The 14,131-nt window shown below is 29.7% G+C and overlaps 1 protein-coding gene across 5 annotated transcripts in view; it reads left to right on the top strand.

The window, feature by feature from the left end:
- Positions 1 to 14,131, top strand: part of mub (poly(rC)-binding protein mub) — a 189,472-nt gene that overhangs the window by 70,879 nt on the left and 104,462 nt on the right. For all 5 annotated transcript variants that reach the window (XM_065504826.1, XM_065504821.1, XM_065504823.1 and 2 more), the window contains exon 2: positions 13,252 to 13,271. The gene's annotated coding sequence lies outside the window, so the exon portion shown is untranslated. The remainder of the gene's footprint in view (positions 1 to 13,251; positions 13,272 to 14,131) is intronic.

The following is a 14,131-nucleotide window of genomic DNA, read 5'->3' as shown; positions in this document are numbered from 1 at the left end:
TATTCAAGCTGCTAACTCACTGCTCCATGTACGAGTTATTTTATTGGAAGTTAACAATAGTTTTAACATCAAGATATAAATGAGTATGATATGAACAAAAAAATTAATGGCTTTGACAGGTGGCGAACCACTAACCTCCCGTTTTCTAGTCAAACACACTAGATAGCTGTGCTAAATGCAAAAGTTCATTACCAGCCTGTATAAAAATAAGTACTTATTCTAGTAAATAAAATAATGTGCTGGGTAAAATTGTTGTCTAAAATATCAAAATAGTTATTCTATTATTAAATTATGAAAATTAAAATCCATCTAAAACCGTTAGTTTTCAACGTAAAAATAAAAGTTCGATTGAAACTGTTAAAAAGAGAGTTTAAATTAGCCGTCATAAATAAAACTCATTTAAAGAGTTTTATTTTAAAACTCGCTTGAGGAGTTATATTTTCCCTGTCAAAAAATAAAACTCATTGGAGGAGTTTTATTTTTCCCATCAGAAAATAAAACTCATTTTATGTAAATTGACACCTAAAGCATGCCGCTGGTCAGATCATTGCAATTTGTAAAGCTAGTTGCATTGCAATAAATATCATTAAAATAAATAAAGTGGGATTTTAATTTATTATTTTATGATTCCTATTATTTAATTGCTGTTTTTTTCATAAACAAATAAATTACTACTCAAATTATAATTATATCGATTGACTCTATAAAGAAAGTTACTGAATAAAAAAGAAGAAAATAAACGAAATATGTTTTATTTTATGACGGAAAAAATAAAACTCCCCAAGTGAGTATGTTATGACGGATAATTAAAACTCTTTTAACAGTTTCATCCGAACTTTTATTTTTAAGCTGAAAAATAACTGTTTTTCTAATATCACCATAGATCCGTTGGCGCTAACATGGAGAGAGTTTGAGTTTAAATTTTCTGGATAACCGTTATTTACGGTCCATGAAATAACGTACGTCACATAAAACGGAAGTGATTTTGAGGTACATGTAAAAATATGAGAACATTATTTAAACTAAACCAAATATTTCTAAATCCGTCATATTTTTCAATGATTTTATAATAAATAAAATTTAATATCGTTCGTGACATCCGTACGCGACAGATTTTTCTCTTACAGTAATAAAATGTATAGTCTGTAAATATACATATGTATACAAAAACTAAAAAAAAAAACAAATTAAAAATATATTTTTGGTATCAGAAAACAAGGTGATAATAGCAAAAAACAATCAGATTCAAATTCATTTAATACTACATGCTAATTGGAAGCTTAGTTTTCGCCACAACCTTAGACTACTACATATTAGTTAAATTAAAAAATTAAAGATAGTCAGTTTAAACCGTTATTTTTCTTATTAAAATTATAATAAGCTCTAAATACCTTCACATAGTAAAATGTTTGTGATTTTATCTTATTCAACTTATTTTGAAAAATGTTTCCAAGATTTTTATTTTTTTCGTGAGACCCTTTAAAGTATATATATTCTGGATCCTTATAGATAGCGGAGTCGATTTAGCCATGTCCGTCTGTCTGTTGAAATCAATTTTCTGAAGACCCCATCTTCAATAATTCTGTCAGACATGCTTTCGAGAAGTTTGCTACTTAAAATCAGCAAAATCCTTCCATAAATAACGGAGATATGAGCAAAAATCCGAGACAACCTCGATTTTTGACCTATATCTGGATTACTAAGTCTAATATTGACAATATGGATATCTAATGATAGATATTTCAAAGACCTTTGCAACGACATATATAAGACCATAGTAAGTTGGACCTATAATGGGTCAAAATCGGAAAAAATATTTTTTAACCCGATTTTTTTTCACCAAAAAAAATATTAAAAAAAAAAATTCAAAAAAAAAAAATAAAAGAAACAACTTTGGAAACAAACAAATTTTGTTTACCTAAACATATTTAAAATTTGTATTTTGAAGTATAATTTTGGTGAATGGTATATAAGATTCGGCACAGCCGAACATAGCTCTCTTACTTGTTTCAGTCGCGGTTGGTATATTCATGGAATTGCCCATATCTATATTTATGTGTGTAGGTATTTATTTTTACTACTTCTATTTTGTTGTGTGTTTTTACACAATTTCCTTTTTGGTAAAAGTTTTTCTGTTTCTTCTTGTATGCAATTCAATTTTACTCGCAGAGAAAAGTAGAGAAAATGTTTGCTTTTTCACATACATACAATGTTGTAGTTGTTGTTGTTTTTATTGTGATATTTTCATCTCTCATTTCTTTAAAATGTGTGATTGTTTGTTTGTACCAGTGTTGTGAGTGAGGTATGTGTTCACAACTCAACATGATGATGACTGACTGACTGAATTGAATGGCCAGAATTTTTAAGTTTTTCCTTCTGTTTGGAAAACACAGAATAACAACAACTAAGTTGGGGAAAAAAAAGAAAATGTTATAAAGTTTTTCTTTTGCTTTTTTCTTCATTTGGAATTTTTCCATCATGGTTGATGTATTTTCTGTACCATTTTCATACTAAATATTTACTTAATGGGATTTTTTCGTGTTTTTTTTTCCTTGAAATCTATAGTTTTTCACTGAGTTTCACTTTGGTTTAAATGTTGGTAGTTGTGTGACTTGCATGTATGTGTAGTTTATGTATGTGTGTGTTGATGTATTTGTGTATGTGGTTTGTCTGATGCTGATGTTTTCTTTCTTCATTATTTTCATTTTATTTATTTCTTTTTTTTACTTTTGCATAGAATTGCATTGATGATGGTTTAATTATTTGTATAAATAAAGTTTAAAAAAAGTATCCCCTTGAAAAATTGCCTAAAAGATTTTTTTATTACAAGCTTTTTTTGTTGCTGCTGTGCAAATTTAAGTACCTTGATATTTTGCTGAAATAAATTACTTTTTAATAAAACGAATGAACTTAACGAAATGAACTTACAAATTTAAAGAGTTTAAACGAGAGTATAAAGTTTTGGAAACTCATTAGAATTTAATTCTATAGAAGCGAATATAAAGTTTGATAAAAGCGATTTTAAGTTTTATTAAAAATATAACAACACAACAGATGAGCAGGATTTTTAGTTGATGTGATGAAAAATATAGAAATGTGGAAATCGATTTTCAATTATTCAGCCACAGATGGTATCTGTATGTTAGTGTATTTTTTACATTAGTTCGAATCGGATAATTTTAACTCTCTTCCAGTTTTTAATACAAACTTGTTATTGGGTCGGGTTATCGACATTTTTTTTAGCATTTATTAAGTGGATGTGTATGACATAAGAAGTCCGTAAACTCTTAATCTACACTGATGCACAGTGGGGCAGAATCAAATTTTTTTGCAAATAAATCTGGCATTTCTAAAAGGCTGGTCCGATCGGGATAAAATTTGGAGTATTCGAGTTTAAGTTATTAAAATGGGACCTACAAATTTTCCAGTGGCGACGCTATGGAGGCTTAAATTAGGGTACCTTCGACATGTAAAATTTTTTTAACACGTGTCATTTTTTTGTTTCCCATCCGATTTCAAAGATTTATTTTTTTGGAAAGCGCTTGACTAGATCTTGACAAAACATGCTTGCGTGTGCTATTTATCTCTTATAATTTCCGAGTTATAGGCATTTCAAAATTGGAATTTTAAAATTTGGCCATACCTTGGTCCACTTTAATTTACTAATAATATACAAAAGATTTCAGAGCAATATCAATTATGGATCCTCTTTTTCTATGTTAAACAACTTTCTTTAAAAACATATAACCATTTTATGTTTTTCTGTAAGCTAGTTTTACGGAGAACATTTTGGTATAAAAAACATGTCCTATTTTTCTATTTTGTTTCCCCTACGTCCTTCGGAAATTGACCTATTTTTTATCAAAACTTTAACTTTGGGTTACATGTTCTAAAATCCCAAAGCTGGGATTAGAAAACGGAAAGCAGCTTTGGAAAATCTGATTTATCCCCAAAGTATTTTCCCAGCCCCGAAGGAAATGTGGACCCTATGGGAAAAATTGTAAAAATACCATTTTTAGAATTTTTGCACCAATTTTTAGGAATTGCAAGTTTTTTTACACTATATTATTTAGAATGACAAATTTAAAAAACATTGAAAATTTCATCGAGTTTTGTTATTGAGTTCCTAAAACTAAAATTTGTATCAAAATTTTAATAGAATTGCAAATATTATCCAATATAAAATATTAGTAAATATAACCAATATAATCCACATTTATTCCAAACTATTTTTTTTTTGTTTAGATAAGTTAATTTTTGGTCTTACAAAAAAAAGTTTCAAGTCAATATCTCAATTAGATTCAAAAATGTGCCACTTTAGAACTCTGTTCTTCAAAAATATTATTTTGTTTTTGATTTTCTATGGAAAAAAAATTTCCCCCAAGCTGTTGTATTAATAAAATGAAAGATGGGAGTGTCTTGTTTCGATTAATAAAAAATTATTTCTCGGAAGTTTTCGAAACAGGATGAAAACTTAAAATTTTACGTCGAATGATATACGAAATATCCAAAAAATTCTTATCTATATATGGGGTTCATGGGCGGTGGGCGTGACCGATTTTTATTGAATTTCAGCATGCCACTGCCTATAATTTTTGCACTAAAATGTATGAAGCCATCGCTCTGTGCATCGTTTCGGCTGTGAGGATAATACAGTAATAAAATCTAGTGTCGTCCATTTAAGTGAATAGTATTGCATCAATTCAAATCTATTACAAAAAAAAACCTTTAATCTTCGCTTTACCAATACCCACCCGGGTGACCACATCGATTTTATTGGTTTAATATATTTTTTAATTTTGTTTCGATTTAAATGAAATTTGTACTCACTGAACAAATTCTAGAGTTCTATAAAATTTAATAGAACCATTTTAAACTTTTTATAAGGTTTTTTCAATTTTTTAAAATTTCGTTCGTCGCATATATTTATAAAAGTGTAGTGTCACCCGGGTGGGTATTGGTAAACCATGTACATAAAAAAAATTTGGTAAAGCGAAGGTTAAACGGTTATTTTCAATTCATCACAAAACTGACTGAAAAAAAATTTAGTTGAATTTGAATTAACCAACATTTTAATGAATTCTATTATAAATAATTTATTCTATTATTAATGAATGAATTCTATTTAAATAAAATACTTTAAATGAATCCAAAGAATTAGATTATGGGAATGGATTTATGGAATGAATGTCTGATGGATGGGCTATCAGAGAATTTTATAGAATATCTGAATGATATGGCCTCGGTATGTTCTCGGACTTCTGACGGTGCACGTATGGGTTAGCCACGTAACAACTCCTGCAGGAATTGTTCAAACGATGAAGATTAAAAATCGGTCCAACATTTTTTATGTGCCTATCGCGCTCAACAATGCAAGTTAAAAACGATCGGTGTCGAAAAATGTGAAACCGTAAGATGTGAAAATTTTAGATAGACGTTGATCCAGTAAATACTTTTAAAATATATATTTTTTTTAAGGAACATTTTTATTTTGTTTGACCAATAGTAATATTAAGACAAGCCACTATTAAAAATTAGCTTAGAAGTGATTAAATTATCAATTGCTCCAAATTATCCTGATTTATAAGCCTGTGTGTATTGACTTCTTCTAAACGTAAAGAAATTGCCACAATTTAAAAATACATTTTCTAAGTGCCTTATAACTTCGAAGGAAAACAGTGTAATCTATAAAAAAAATATGTCTACTAAGTTGAGAAATAAAAACCAGTTATCCCCAACATTATGCTTTTCTATTGATTTGAAAACACAGACGAAATTGTTTGCTTTTGTAGAGTGTGGAAGACTTTCCAAAAATTTTAATGTGTCCATCAACCATAATTTTACACTTAACTTCAGAAAAGTTAAGTGTTCATTATTCACAAAAGTCAAAAAAGGAATATAATTAGAGAAAATTTTGCTGTCCTAGACTCTAAAATACTTACAAACATACATACAAACTCATTATATTTATTCTATTACATGTAGATACATCATAGTCTTTGTGTATCTGTGCATAAATAACAAAGTATCGATAATTGATTTTGAATTTTCAATTACTCTTACACAGTTTTGACTGCAATGTCGTCATTAAGTAAAAAGCTTTTAATTTATAATGATATTAAGAAAAACTTTAAACGAACAACAAAAAATAAATCACAGCAACAACATCAATATCTATGCATGTGTAGTATATTATTTACTCAAACAATCCCGGAGGAAGAACTGACTCTACAATAAATTAAATGAATGGAATATAATTTTTTATAGACAACTTTTACTAAATATGCTGACGAATAAAAAAAAGAACATTTTGTCGATTGTTTAAACAAAATACAAGCACTCACTCATGTTTGAACGATCTTTTTATATTTCCCTGTTCCACCCTACATTCGGATGTGTGCAGAGGAGAAACAGCAAGTTTGGGGGGTGTGTGTTTTTGTGTTTATAAAATATTTTGATTAAATGATTGATTGCCTTTAATTGTATTACATGTTTATTTAAATAACTTAAATAATGTTGGAGTGTATAGTATGAATGGGCCTTAACCCAGCAGTTTTACAAGTAGTCAATGTATCCCTTATAGAAATTAATTGCCTCTAATGACTGATCACTTGGCTGACTAAAATTTATACATTTTGGGTCTCTTGACACTTATGTATGTGCTCTTTGTAGTGCATAGAGAAGTCAGTGGTTACTTTATACATCCCAGGTAAACTAAGATGAAGCCAATTGTCACTTTAGTGTATCTATGTAATCAAGTATGTAGACACTTTAAACGTTTATTTTGTACTGCAGTTTAGGAAGTAGTTTTTTTACCCAAAAGTAATTTATTGGGGAGTAGTTGGAGGAAGATTTGTTTACAATCAATCGGTTATTGAACTGTCTACGTTTTTTTAACTGACTATTTGAGGTCAATTAGCTTTCGCTTAGGACACATACATGTGAAATAATTAGGAAGGTAACTGACTATGTAACCGGTACAAAAATCCCATGCGTTGACTACTTTGAACCAGCTATCGTACAGTCTCTTTGTAATCAATGGAGGGTCAATTGTCTGACCCTCTGCTTAGAACATACACATGTTAAAATAACTAGTCACTTAGTTGTTTATGTAATTAGTGGTCACCCTAAATGATTGTTCCGGATAGTCACCCAGAACTGCTGGGTAAATACTCCTCGCATATACACTCAACACTACTCATGTTACTTTGGTGTCGTTGCTGCTCAACAACACATTATTATGAAATAAACATTTTAGTAAACCAGACCAGACCAGACATTTAGGCGACCTGCCAAATAAGAAAAGGAGAAACAAAAATTCCTGTTATAATTCCATACAACACCAATAATGAAAGCAAACAAATACAAACATGTACAAACAACTTGATTTCAAAGAATTATTTCGTTTTAAAGTCATCTTTTGTTGGTTTTTCTATTAATTTGATGCCTTCGTCATTCTTTCATTTGCAATACATTAAAATATTGGCCATAACAGGTAGGGTTTCCTCAGTTTTCTACTTCAATGACATTTTCAGAGACTCATCCTTATTTTCTTTTTATTGATCGGTAGTCAAGAGATGGCATAATTTGTGAGTCTCCTAAATGTACAAAATGTAAACGATATCTAAAAATAGATATTTCAAAAGCCTTTCCAACGATTTTGAAATTCGGACCGACTTTTTTATTTTGAGTTGGATATAAATACATTGTTTACCCAAAAAGTATTTCTGTATCAATGTTCAGGAACTTTGAGTTTCTGCCTTAGTTCCTGCACATAATTGGCTATAGCTCCTATATAAGGCACATTCCGAAAATCACTCACGAAAATAAATTAATGAAATTTTAACTCTCTAACCCGCAAGAGTGGGTTTCCTCGAAGGTCGAAATGCATTCTGAATTTTAGTTTTTGTTCTGTCAGCTGTTTTTTGAGTGATGTCATAATTTTAGCACGTGAAATTTTGTGTAATTTTTTTTTTAAAGCAAAGTTTTACTATATGGCGCCTAAAAGCACGATCTATTCGAAATATTTTTTATTAGTTTTTCAATAAAATCGTATCATAATTATAGTTTTTACAACAAAACCGGCAACAATGACCTGAGGCACTCTTCACCTTTTTGCACCTGGTTCCTAAACTTAATTTGTAAAAAATTATTCGAAAACTTTTTTTAGCTTTTTAAAGTTTGCGGGTTAGAGGGTTAAAAGAAAAAGGTTTTTGCTGATTTACTTAATGTAGGGTATTATAAGCTCGGGATGGACCGACTATAATTTCTTAGTTATTTTAATAGTGTGTTTATATAGGCTTTTTTAAGCCCAATAGAACTTACGAAAGGGTTAACTGTCAAAGGAACTGTCATACTGCTTTTTAAATCTACAAACAACTAAAATATGCTATATACAAGGTGGCGCAAAAGTAAACTTCCGATGTTTTTTGGCTGTAACTAAAAAAAAATTAAAAATTTTGATTCTTCTTGTGGATTATTTTTATTTGGTCTTTTAATTTTTTTTTACATCAAGTCGAGAATATGATGTCATGTAAATGGCCGTCGCCACAGTTGATTGTCATTTGAGCCCTTTTTTGTGGCATTTTCCATCACTTTGGCCAAAACTTTCGGCGATAGGTTGACTTGTTGACATAAACCCGCGACTTCAAAAAGCCCCACAAAAAGAAGTCTGGAGCGGTCAAATCAGGCGATCTTGCTGGCCAGTGCAAATCGCCAAAACGGGAGATTAGGCGCCCGGGAAATGCATCCTTCAGCATATCGGTTGTGGCAGGTGCAGTGTGTGCCGTTGCACCGTCCTGTTGGAACCACATGTTTTCCAATCCCAATTCATCAAGTTGCGGCAAAAAGAACTCGTTGATCATTGCTCTGTAGCGCTCACCATTCACAGTAACCGTTTGGCCCGCGACGTCTTCGAAGAAAAAAGGTCCGATGACTCCTCCAGCGAAAACAGCACACCATACAGAGAATTTGAGCGGGTGTAAAGGCTCTTCGTGGGTTACACGCGGATTTTCAGTGCCCTAAAAGCATAAATTTGCTAAGATGGAAATGGGCCCCATCACTCATGATTATTTTTGATGAAAAATCATCTTCCTCTTGGTGGTGATTAAGGATGGAAATATTCCGCGTTCTGGAGCAGTGTAGCGTAACATTGTTTATTAATGTGTATTTCGCATGTGTTTACTACACAAATGTCAAAAATTTATAACATTTTCTGATAGGAGGATTACTTTTGCGCCACCTTGTACAAGTAAGGGAGCTATATTCGGCTATTCCGAATCTTATATACCCTTCATCAAATTATACTTCAAAATGCAAATTTTAAATATTTTTAGGTAAACTAAATTTATTTTTTTTCCCAAAGGTATTTTTAATTTTTTTGAAAAATTTTTTTTCGAATTGATATTTAATTTTTTTTGTTCAAATTTAAAAATTTTTTTTTAAATTTTTAAATTTAAAAAATTTTTTTTGGAGAAAAAAAAATTCGGGTTAAAAAATATTCGAAATATCCGATTTTGACCCATTGTAGGTCCAACTTACTATGGTCTTATATACGTCGTTGCAAAGGTCTTTGAAATATCTATCATTAGATATCCATTTTGTCTATATTAATGACTTAGTAATCCAGATATAGGTCAAAAATCGAGGTTGTCCTGGTTTTTTCCTCATATCTCAGCCATTTGGCATGGCTTAATCGACTCCGCTTTCTATGAGGTTCAAGAATATATATATACTTTATAGGGTCGGAAATGAAAAATATAGAAATTCACCTTCTCACGAAGGTGAAAAATGCCAAAACGAAATTGAAAAACTTTTTTTGGTGCTAAATGAGTTTACAAAGTGTTAGATCTGATTGGGACAAACAAGGGTTTGGTAAATTTTTAAAATTTCCAAAATTTTCTCAAAGATCTTATTCTTTAAAGTTCTGATGAGATTGTGTTTGTTGTTATTCTTTACTTTTCATAATCGGCTGAGTTGTTGTTTTATTTTTTTGTTCTTTAATGTTTCTTGTTTGCATGCAACTTTGTTCGTTCAGTTTACAATACAGAACAAACTCAGTCTGTCAGCCGGTATGTTAGTCTGTTGGTCGTGGGGGTGGGTGAGTTACAAAAATATGATATGCCTCACTTCCTGTCTTCTTTGAAATTATCTTAAATATTTCTCGTGTAAGTGCAAACTCTTATACAGGGTATAGGCTAAAAGGAAGCAACCATTAAAGGGTGGCTGGATGAATTTATAAGAAAGATTTACGCACAGAGGCGGCAGATATTTAAGGACAAATATATTAATTTCGGTTATCATCTGCCTAAGAATTTCAATAGAGCCGAGACGGAAATATTTGCTGTTGAAAATGATAAATAGTAAAAATTGGTTCATATGACATTAATAAATAAAATTGATTGAAGCACAAAATTCATTGATGATCGTAATGTTATAGAAAAATTCTGATATTTTGGTGGTAGTTATGCAAAATTCGACACAGCTGAATAATTAATATTATTTCGTTAAGTATGTAGTTGTTAAACTTACATACAATATTTTCCAAAAATCTTATTAAAACATAGTAAAAAGTTTTGCCCCTAAAATAGCCGCCACTGTACAAACGAATTTACTCTGGTTTCTCTTTAGCATCTTTTTACATTCATTTATTCATTCATTCACTTACTCATTTATTTATTTAATTCACTGACTTTATCTCTTTGGGTGTTACCAAACTCTGTGGAAGGAAGGCAGGCTGGCTGGCAGGCAGGCAGACACTTAGGCTGGATGGCAGAATAACTGAATGAATGGATAAAGAATTCATATTTAAAAGCTTAAAGTATTTATTTTCGATTATGTTGCATACAAGTTAAATACACAAATGTTTATGATGTTTACTTACATCTAAATTGATTGATATGTATCAAAGTAACTTTTATAAATTATACGTAAAATATTTTACAATCTATAATTTTTCTGTTTACAGTGTGAAACACGAATATTCTTGCAAAAGTAACACCTGGTGGAAAATTGTATTCCATTAAGGGTGGGTATAAAGTTCCGTTTCTTGTGTTGTTTTAGATAAAACAAGTATTGGGCTGTGCCGAATCTTATATACCCTTCACCCAATTATAATTAAAAATGCAAATTTTAAATATTTTAGGTAAACAAAATTAATTTTTTTGGATTTTTTTTTTAATATTTTGCAAAAAAAAAACGTTTGTTGAAAAAAAAAATCGGGTTAAAAAATATTTTTTCCGATTTTGCCCCATTGTAGGTCCAACTTACTATGGTCTTATATACGTTGTTGCAAAGGTCTTTAAAATATCTATCATTAGATATCCATATCTAATGATAGATATTCTTCTCACGAAGGTGAAGGGGGCCAGTGCGTAGCCCCTCAAATTTGATCACCTCGGGTCTCAAATTTTTTTTAAAAAATTGTCAAAAATCTATTTATGATCCGAATGAGCTGAAATTTTAAATATAAATAGTCCTAGAGAAATACGCTTACAAGTGTAGGTTATCTCTATTAGTTGAAGAGATATTCAAGTTTATTGATTTATTTTTTTTAATTTTGCTCGATATTTTTATTGTTTTTTAGATATAGCGGGCCTACGGAGGTTCGAAATTTATTTTTAAAATATTAGCTATATTGGCTATAAAATTCTAAATAAAATAAAAACAACTTGCTAACAGTTATCTCATCCCTATAAAAAGTTATACGCATGCAAAGTTGGAACATGTAAAAATGGCCGTATTTTATACGTTTTTCCCCAAAAAATTTCTTCGGGACTATATAGAATTTTTATATGATCCGGAAAGATAACTTAATGCAAAAGCGTGCAAAGAAAAAGTCCTATCCAAATTTTGTTATGATACATTTTGTTACCGAAAATTACATCAAGGAAAGTTTACAATCATGAGACTTCTTAATGCGTCCACTTATTTTTGGCCTGATTTGGCATCCTTTCACTATGGTAAGCAAGGTCTTGCGTGGTACAAAATCAATAATGTGGTTTTTGTACCAAGAGAGGCAAATCCTCCAAACTGCATAAGTCAGTGGAGAGATTTTGGGCTCTTGTTAAAAGAGAATTGGAAAGCACAAAAAGGTGTCCAAAAGTGTGGTAGATTTTGGACTATCTGTTCGAACAAAATGACAGAAAGCCTTATAAAAACCTTAATGGGAGAGTTTCCGGAAAAGGTTCTTAAATTCAACACTATTGATTAGAACTACAAAAAGAATATTTTTTGTAAGTTGCAATAATAATTTCAATCAAATAAAAAAATCAAAACTGTAGGTTAAGTGGTGTCTTTTTTTATTAACATTTATGTGTGTTAAGATCGCTTAAAGACATATAAATCATGAATAAACATGTCACAGATTTCGTTTTCTGAGATATGTAGGAAGGTGTATAAATTTTTTAGATCAAAAAGTCAAATTATTATCTATAATTTATAATCGCCTTTATTTAGACTTTTGCCATTTTTCCGGAAGTTCAAAAGCGTATTGTAAACATTTTCAATTTCTATGTAAAAATAGAAACCAAATTTTGTTAAATACAAACAATTCAAATATAATTTTATTTTACTAATCTACCTTAAATTAAAAGTAGGTTCAAATTTGGTAATCCTTATAAAATATATTAAAATTAATTTTTAGAGGGCCACTTTATTGTACATTAGGGTGGCCATTATTTTGCAGTTTTTTGTATTTTCGATGCATCCAAATTTAAAAATTGTTCTCCATTTTCTAAAAATCAAATTTTGAAAATTTAAGCAAAATCGGAAAACATTTTTTATTGAAATATATGTATAAAATTGTTCGAAATAATAAGTGTTACATTGTAGATATTTCTAATAGTCATTGTGAAAATAATAGAAAATTTTACTGTAACGTTTAGTACTTGTGTGTGTAAAATGTTGTAATTGTATGTAACTGACAATGTAAATGTATCGAGTACTTATTATTAAATACCTTGTCATAATTGAAGCATGATTTTTTCGAATACAATATATTTATATCCATTTTACTAATCTACCTTGGGATATTGTTGGATCTTAATATTTATTAAACCATATCAAATAAGTAAGACTGTGAACATATTATAAATACAAACATACATACATACATACATATTATATATGGTAGCTAATACTTACTTTGTATTTCAAATTAAATCTTATATTAAAATCTAAAAGTTGCAATTTTTTGTCGTCACTTGTGTAATATTAAATTAAAATATCATTTGTTGTTTTATATCTTTCCAGACAAATTAAAACGGGTTAAGGTAAGTTTCGCTAAAATATATAATATACTTTGGACAATGACAGCCTTATGGGAAAACGAATAGAAAGATAAATTCTTATTTTCTTTTTAATAATTTAAAACAAACATGATTTTTGCAAATTTCAATTTCATTTTCTGTTGTTGATTTCACCATTGAAAAGATTTTTGATTCGATTCTATCTCAGTTTATCGATAGCGATACTTTATTGATAAAGGTTTTTTTTTTTTTTAACGATAGTAGAGGTAACTACGGTTAGAAAAGCTAGCTTTAAAAATTAATATCCAATTTATATATGTAGTAAGGTTTTTAATTGGGAAAATTTTCTGGAAATTTTTGTCGAAGTTTCGAGAATTTCTTTATGAGTTTTGCTTTTAAAGTTACAGCATTATTTTTGCACATATAATGATGAAATGAATGAATTTATTGTATCCAAAGCTTTTTATCAGTTGACACAGATGAATTACATTTTAGGTAACAACATTTTTTCAGACACAACAGACAAATTCTGCAATTTATACAGAATCATTTGATTAGCAATAAATTAGGTTTTCACTACCAAAATTATTTGACCTGTGTGACAAAACAGAAAAATTAACATTTCTAGTAGGTCGACTCAATACAAATTGAAATTTTAAGTTCTTAATGGAATTATTAAGATGCTTAACATTAAAACTTCTAAGGATATTCATATTTATAGCAAATTATGAAAGTAATACTGATCTAGATTTGAAAAAAGTTCCCTTTCAACCTTTCGAACCTTTAATTATACAGCCCAATTATGAATAAAAAATTCCCCGTGAGTTTTTTCCATTAAATTTGAATAGGAAAATGGGAAAAGGGAAAAAACTCCCGTGGAATTT

Source organism: Calliphora vicina, chromosome 3, assembly GCF_958450345.1.
Source record: "Calliphora vicina chromosome 3, idCalVici1.1, whole genome shotgun sequence".
Lineage (NCBI taxonomy): Eukaryota > Metazoa > Arthropoda > Insecta > Diptera > Calliphoridae > Calliphora > Calliphora vicina.
This window is presented reverse-complemented; position numbering and strand designations above follow the sequence as displayed.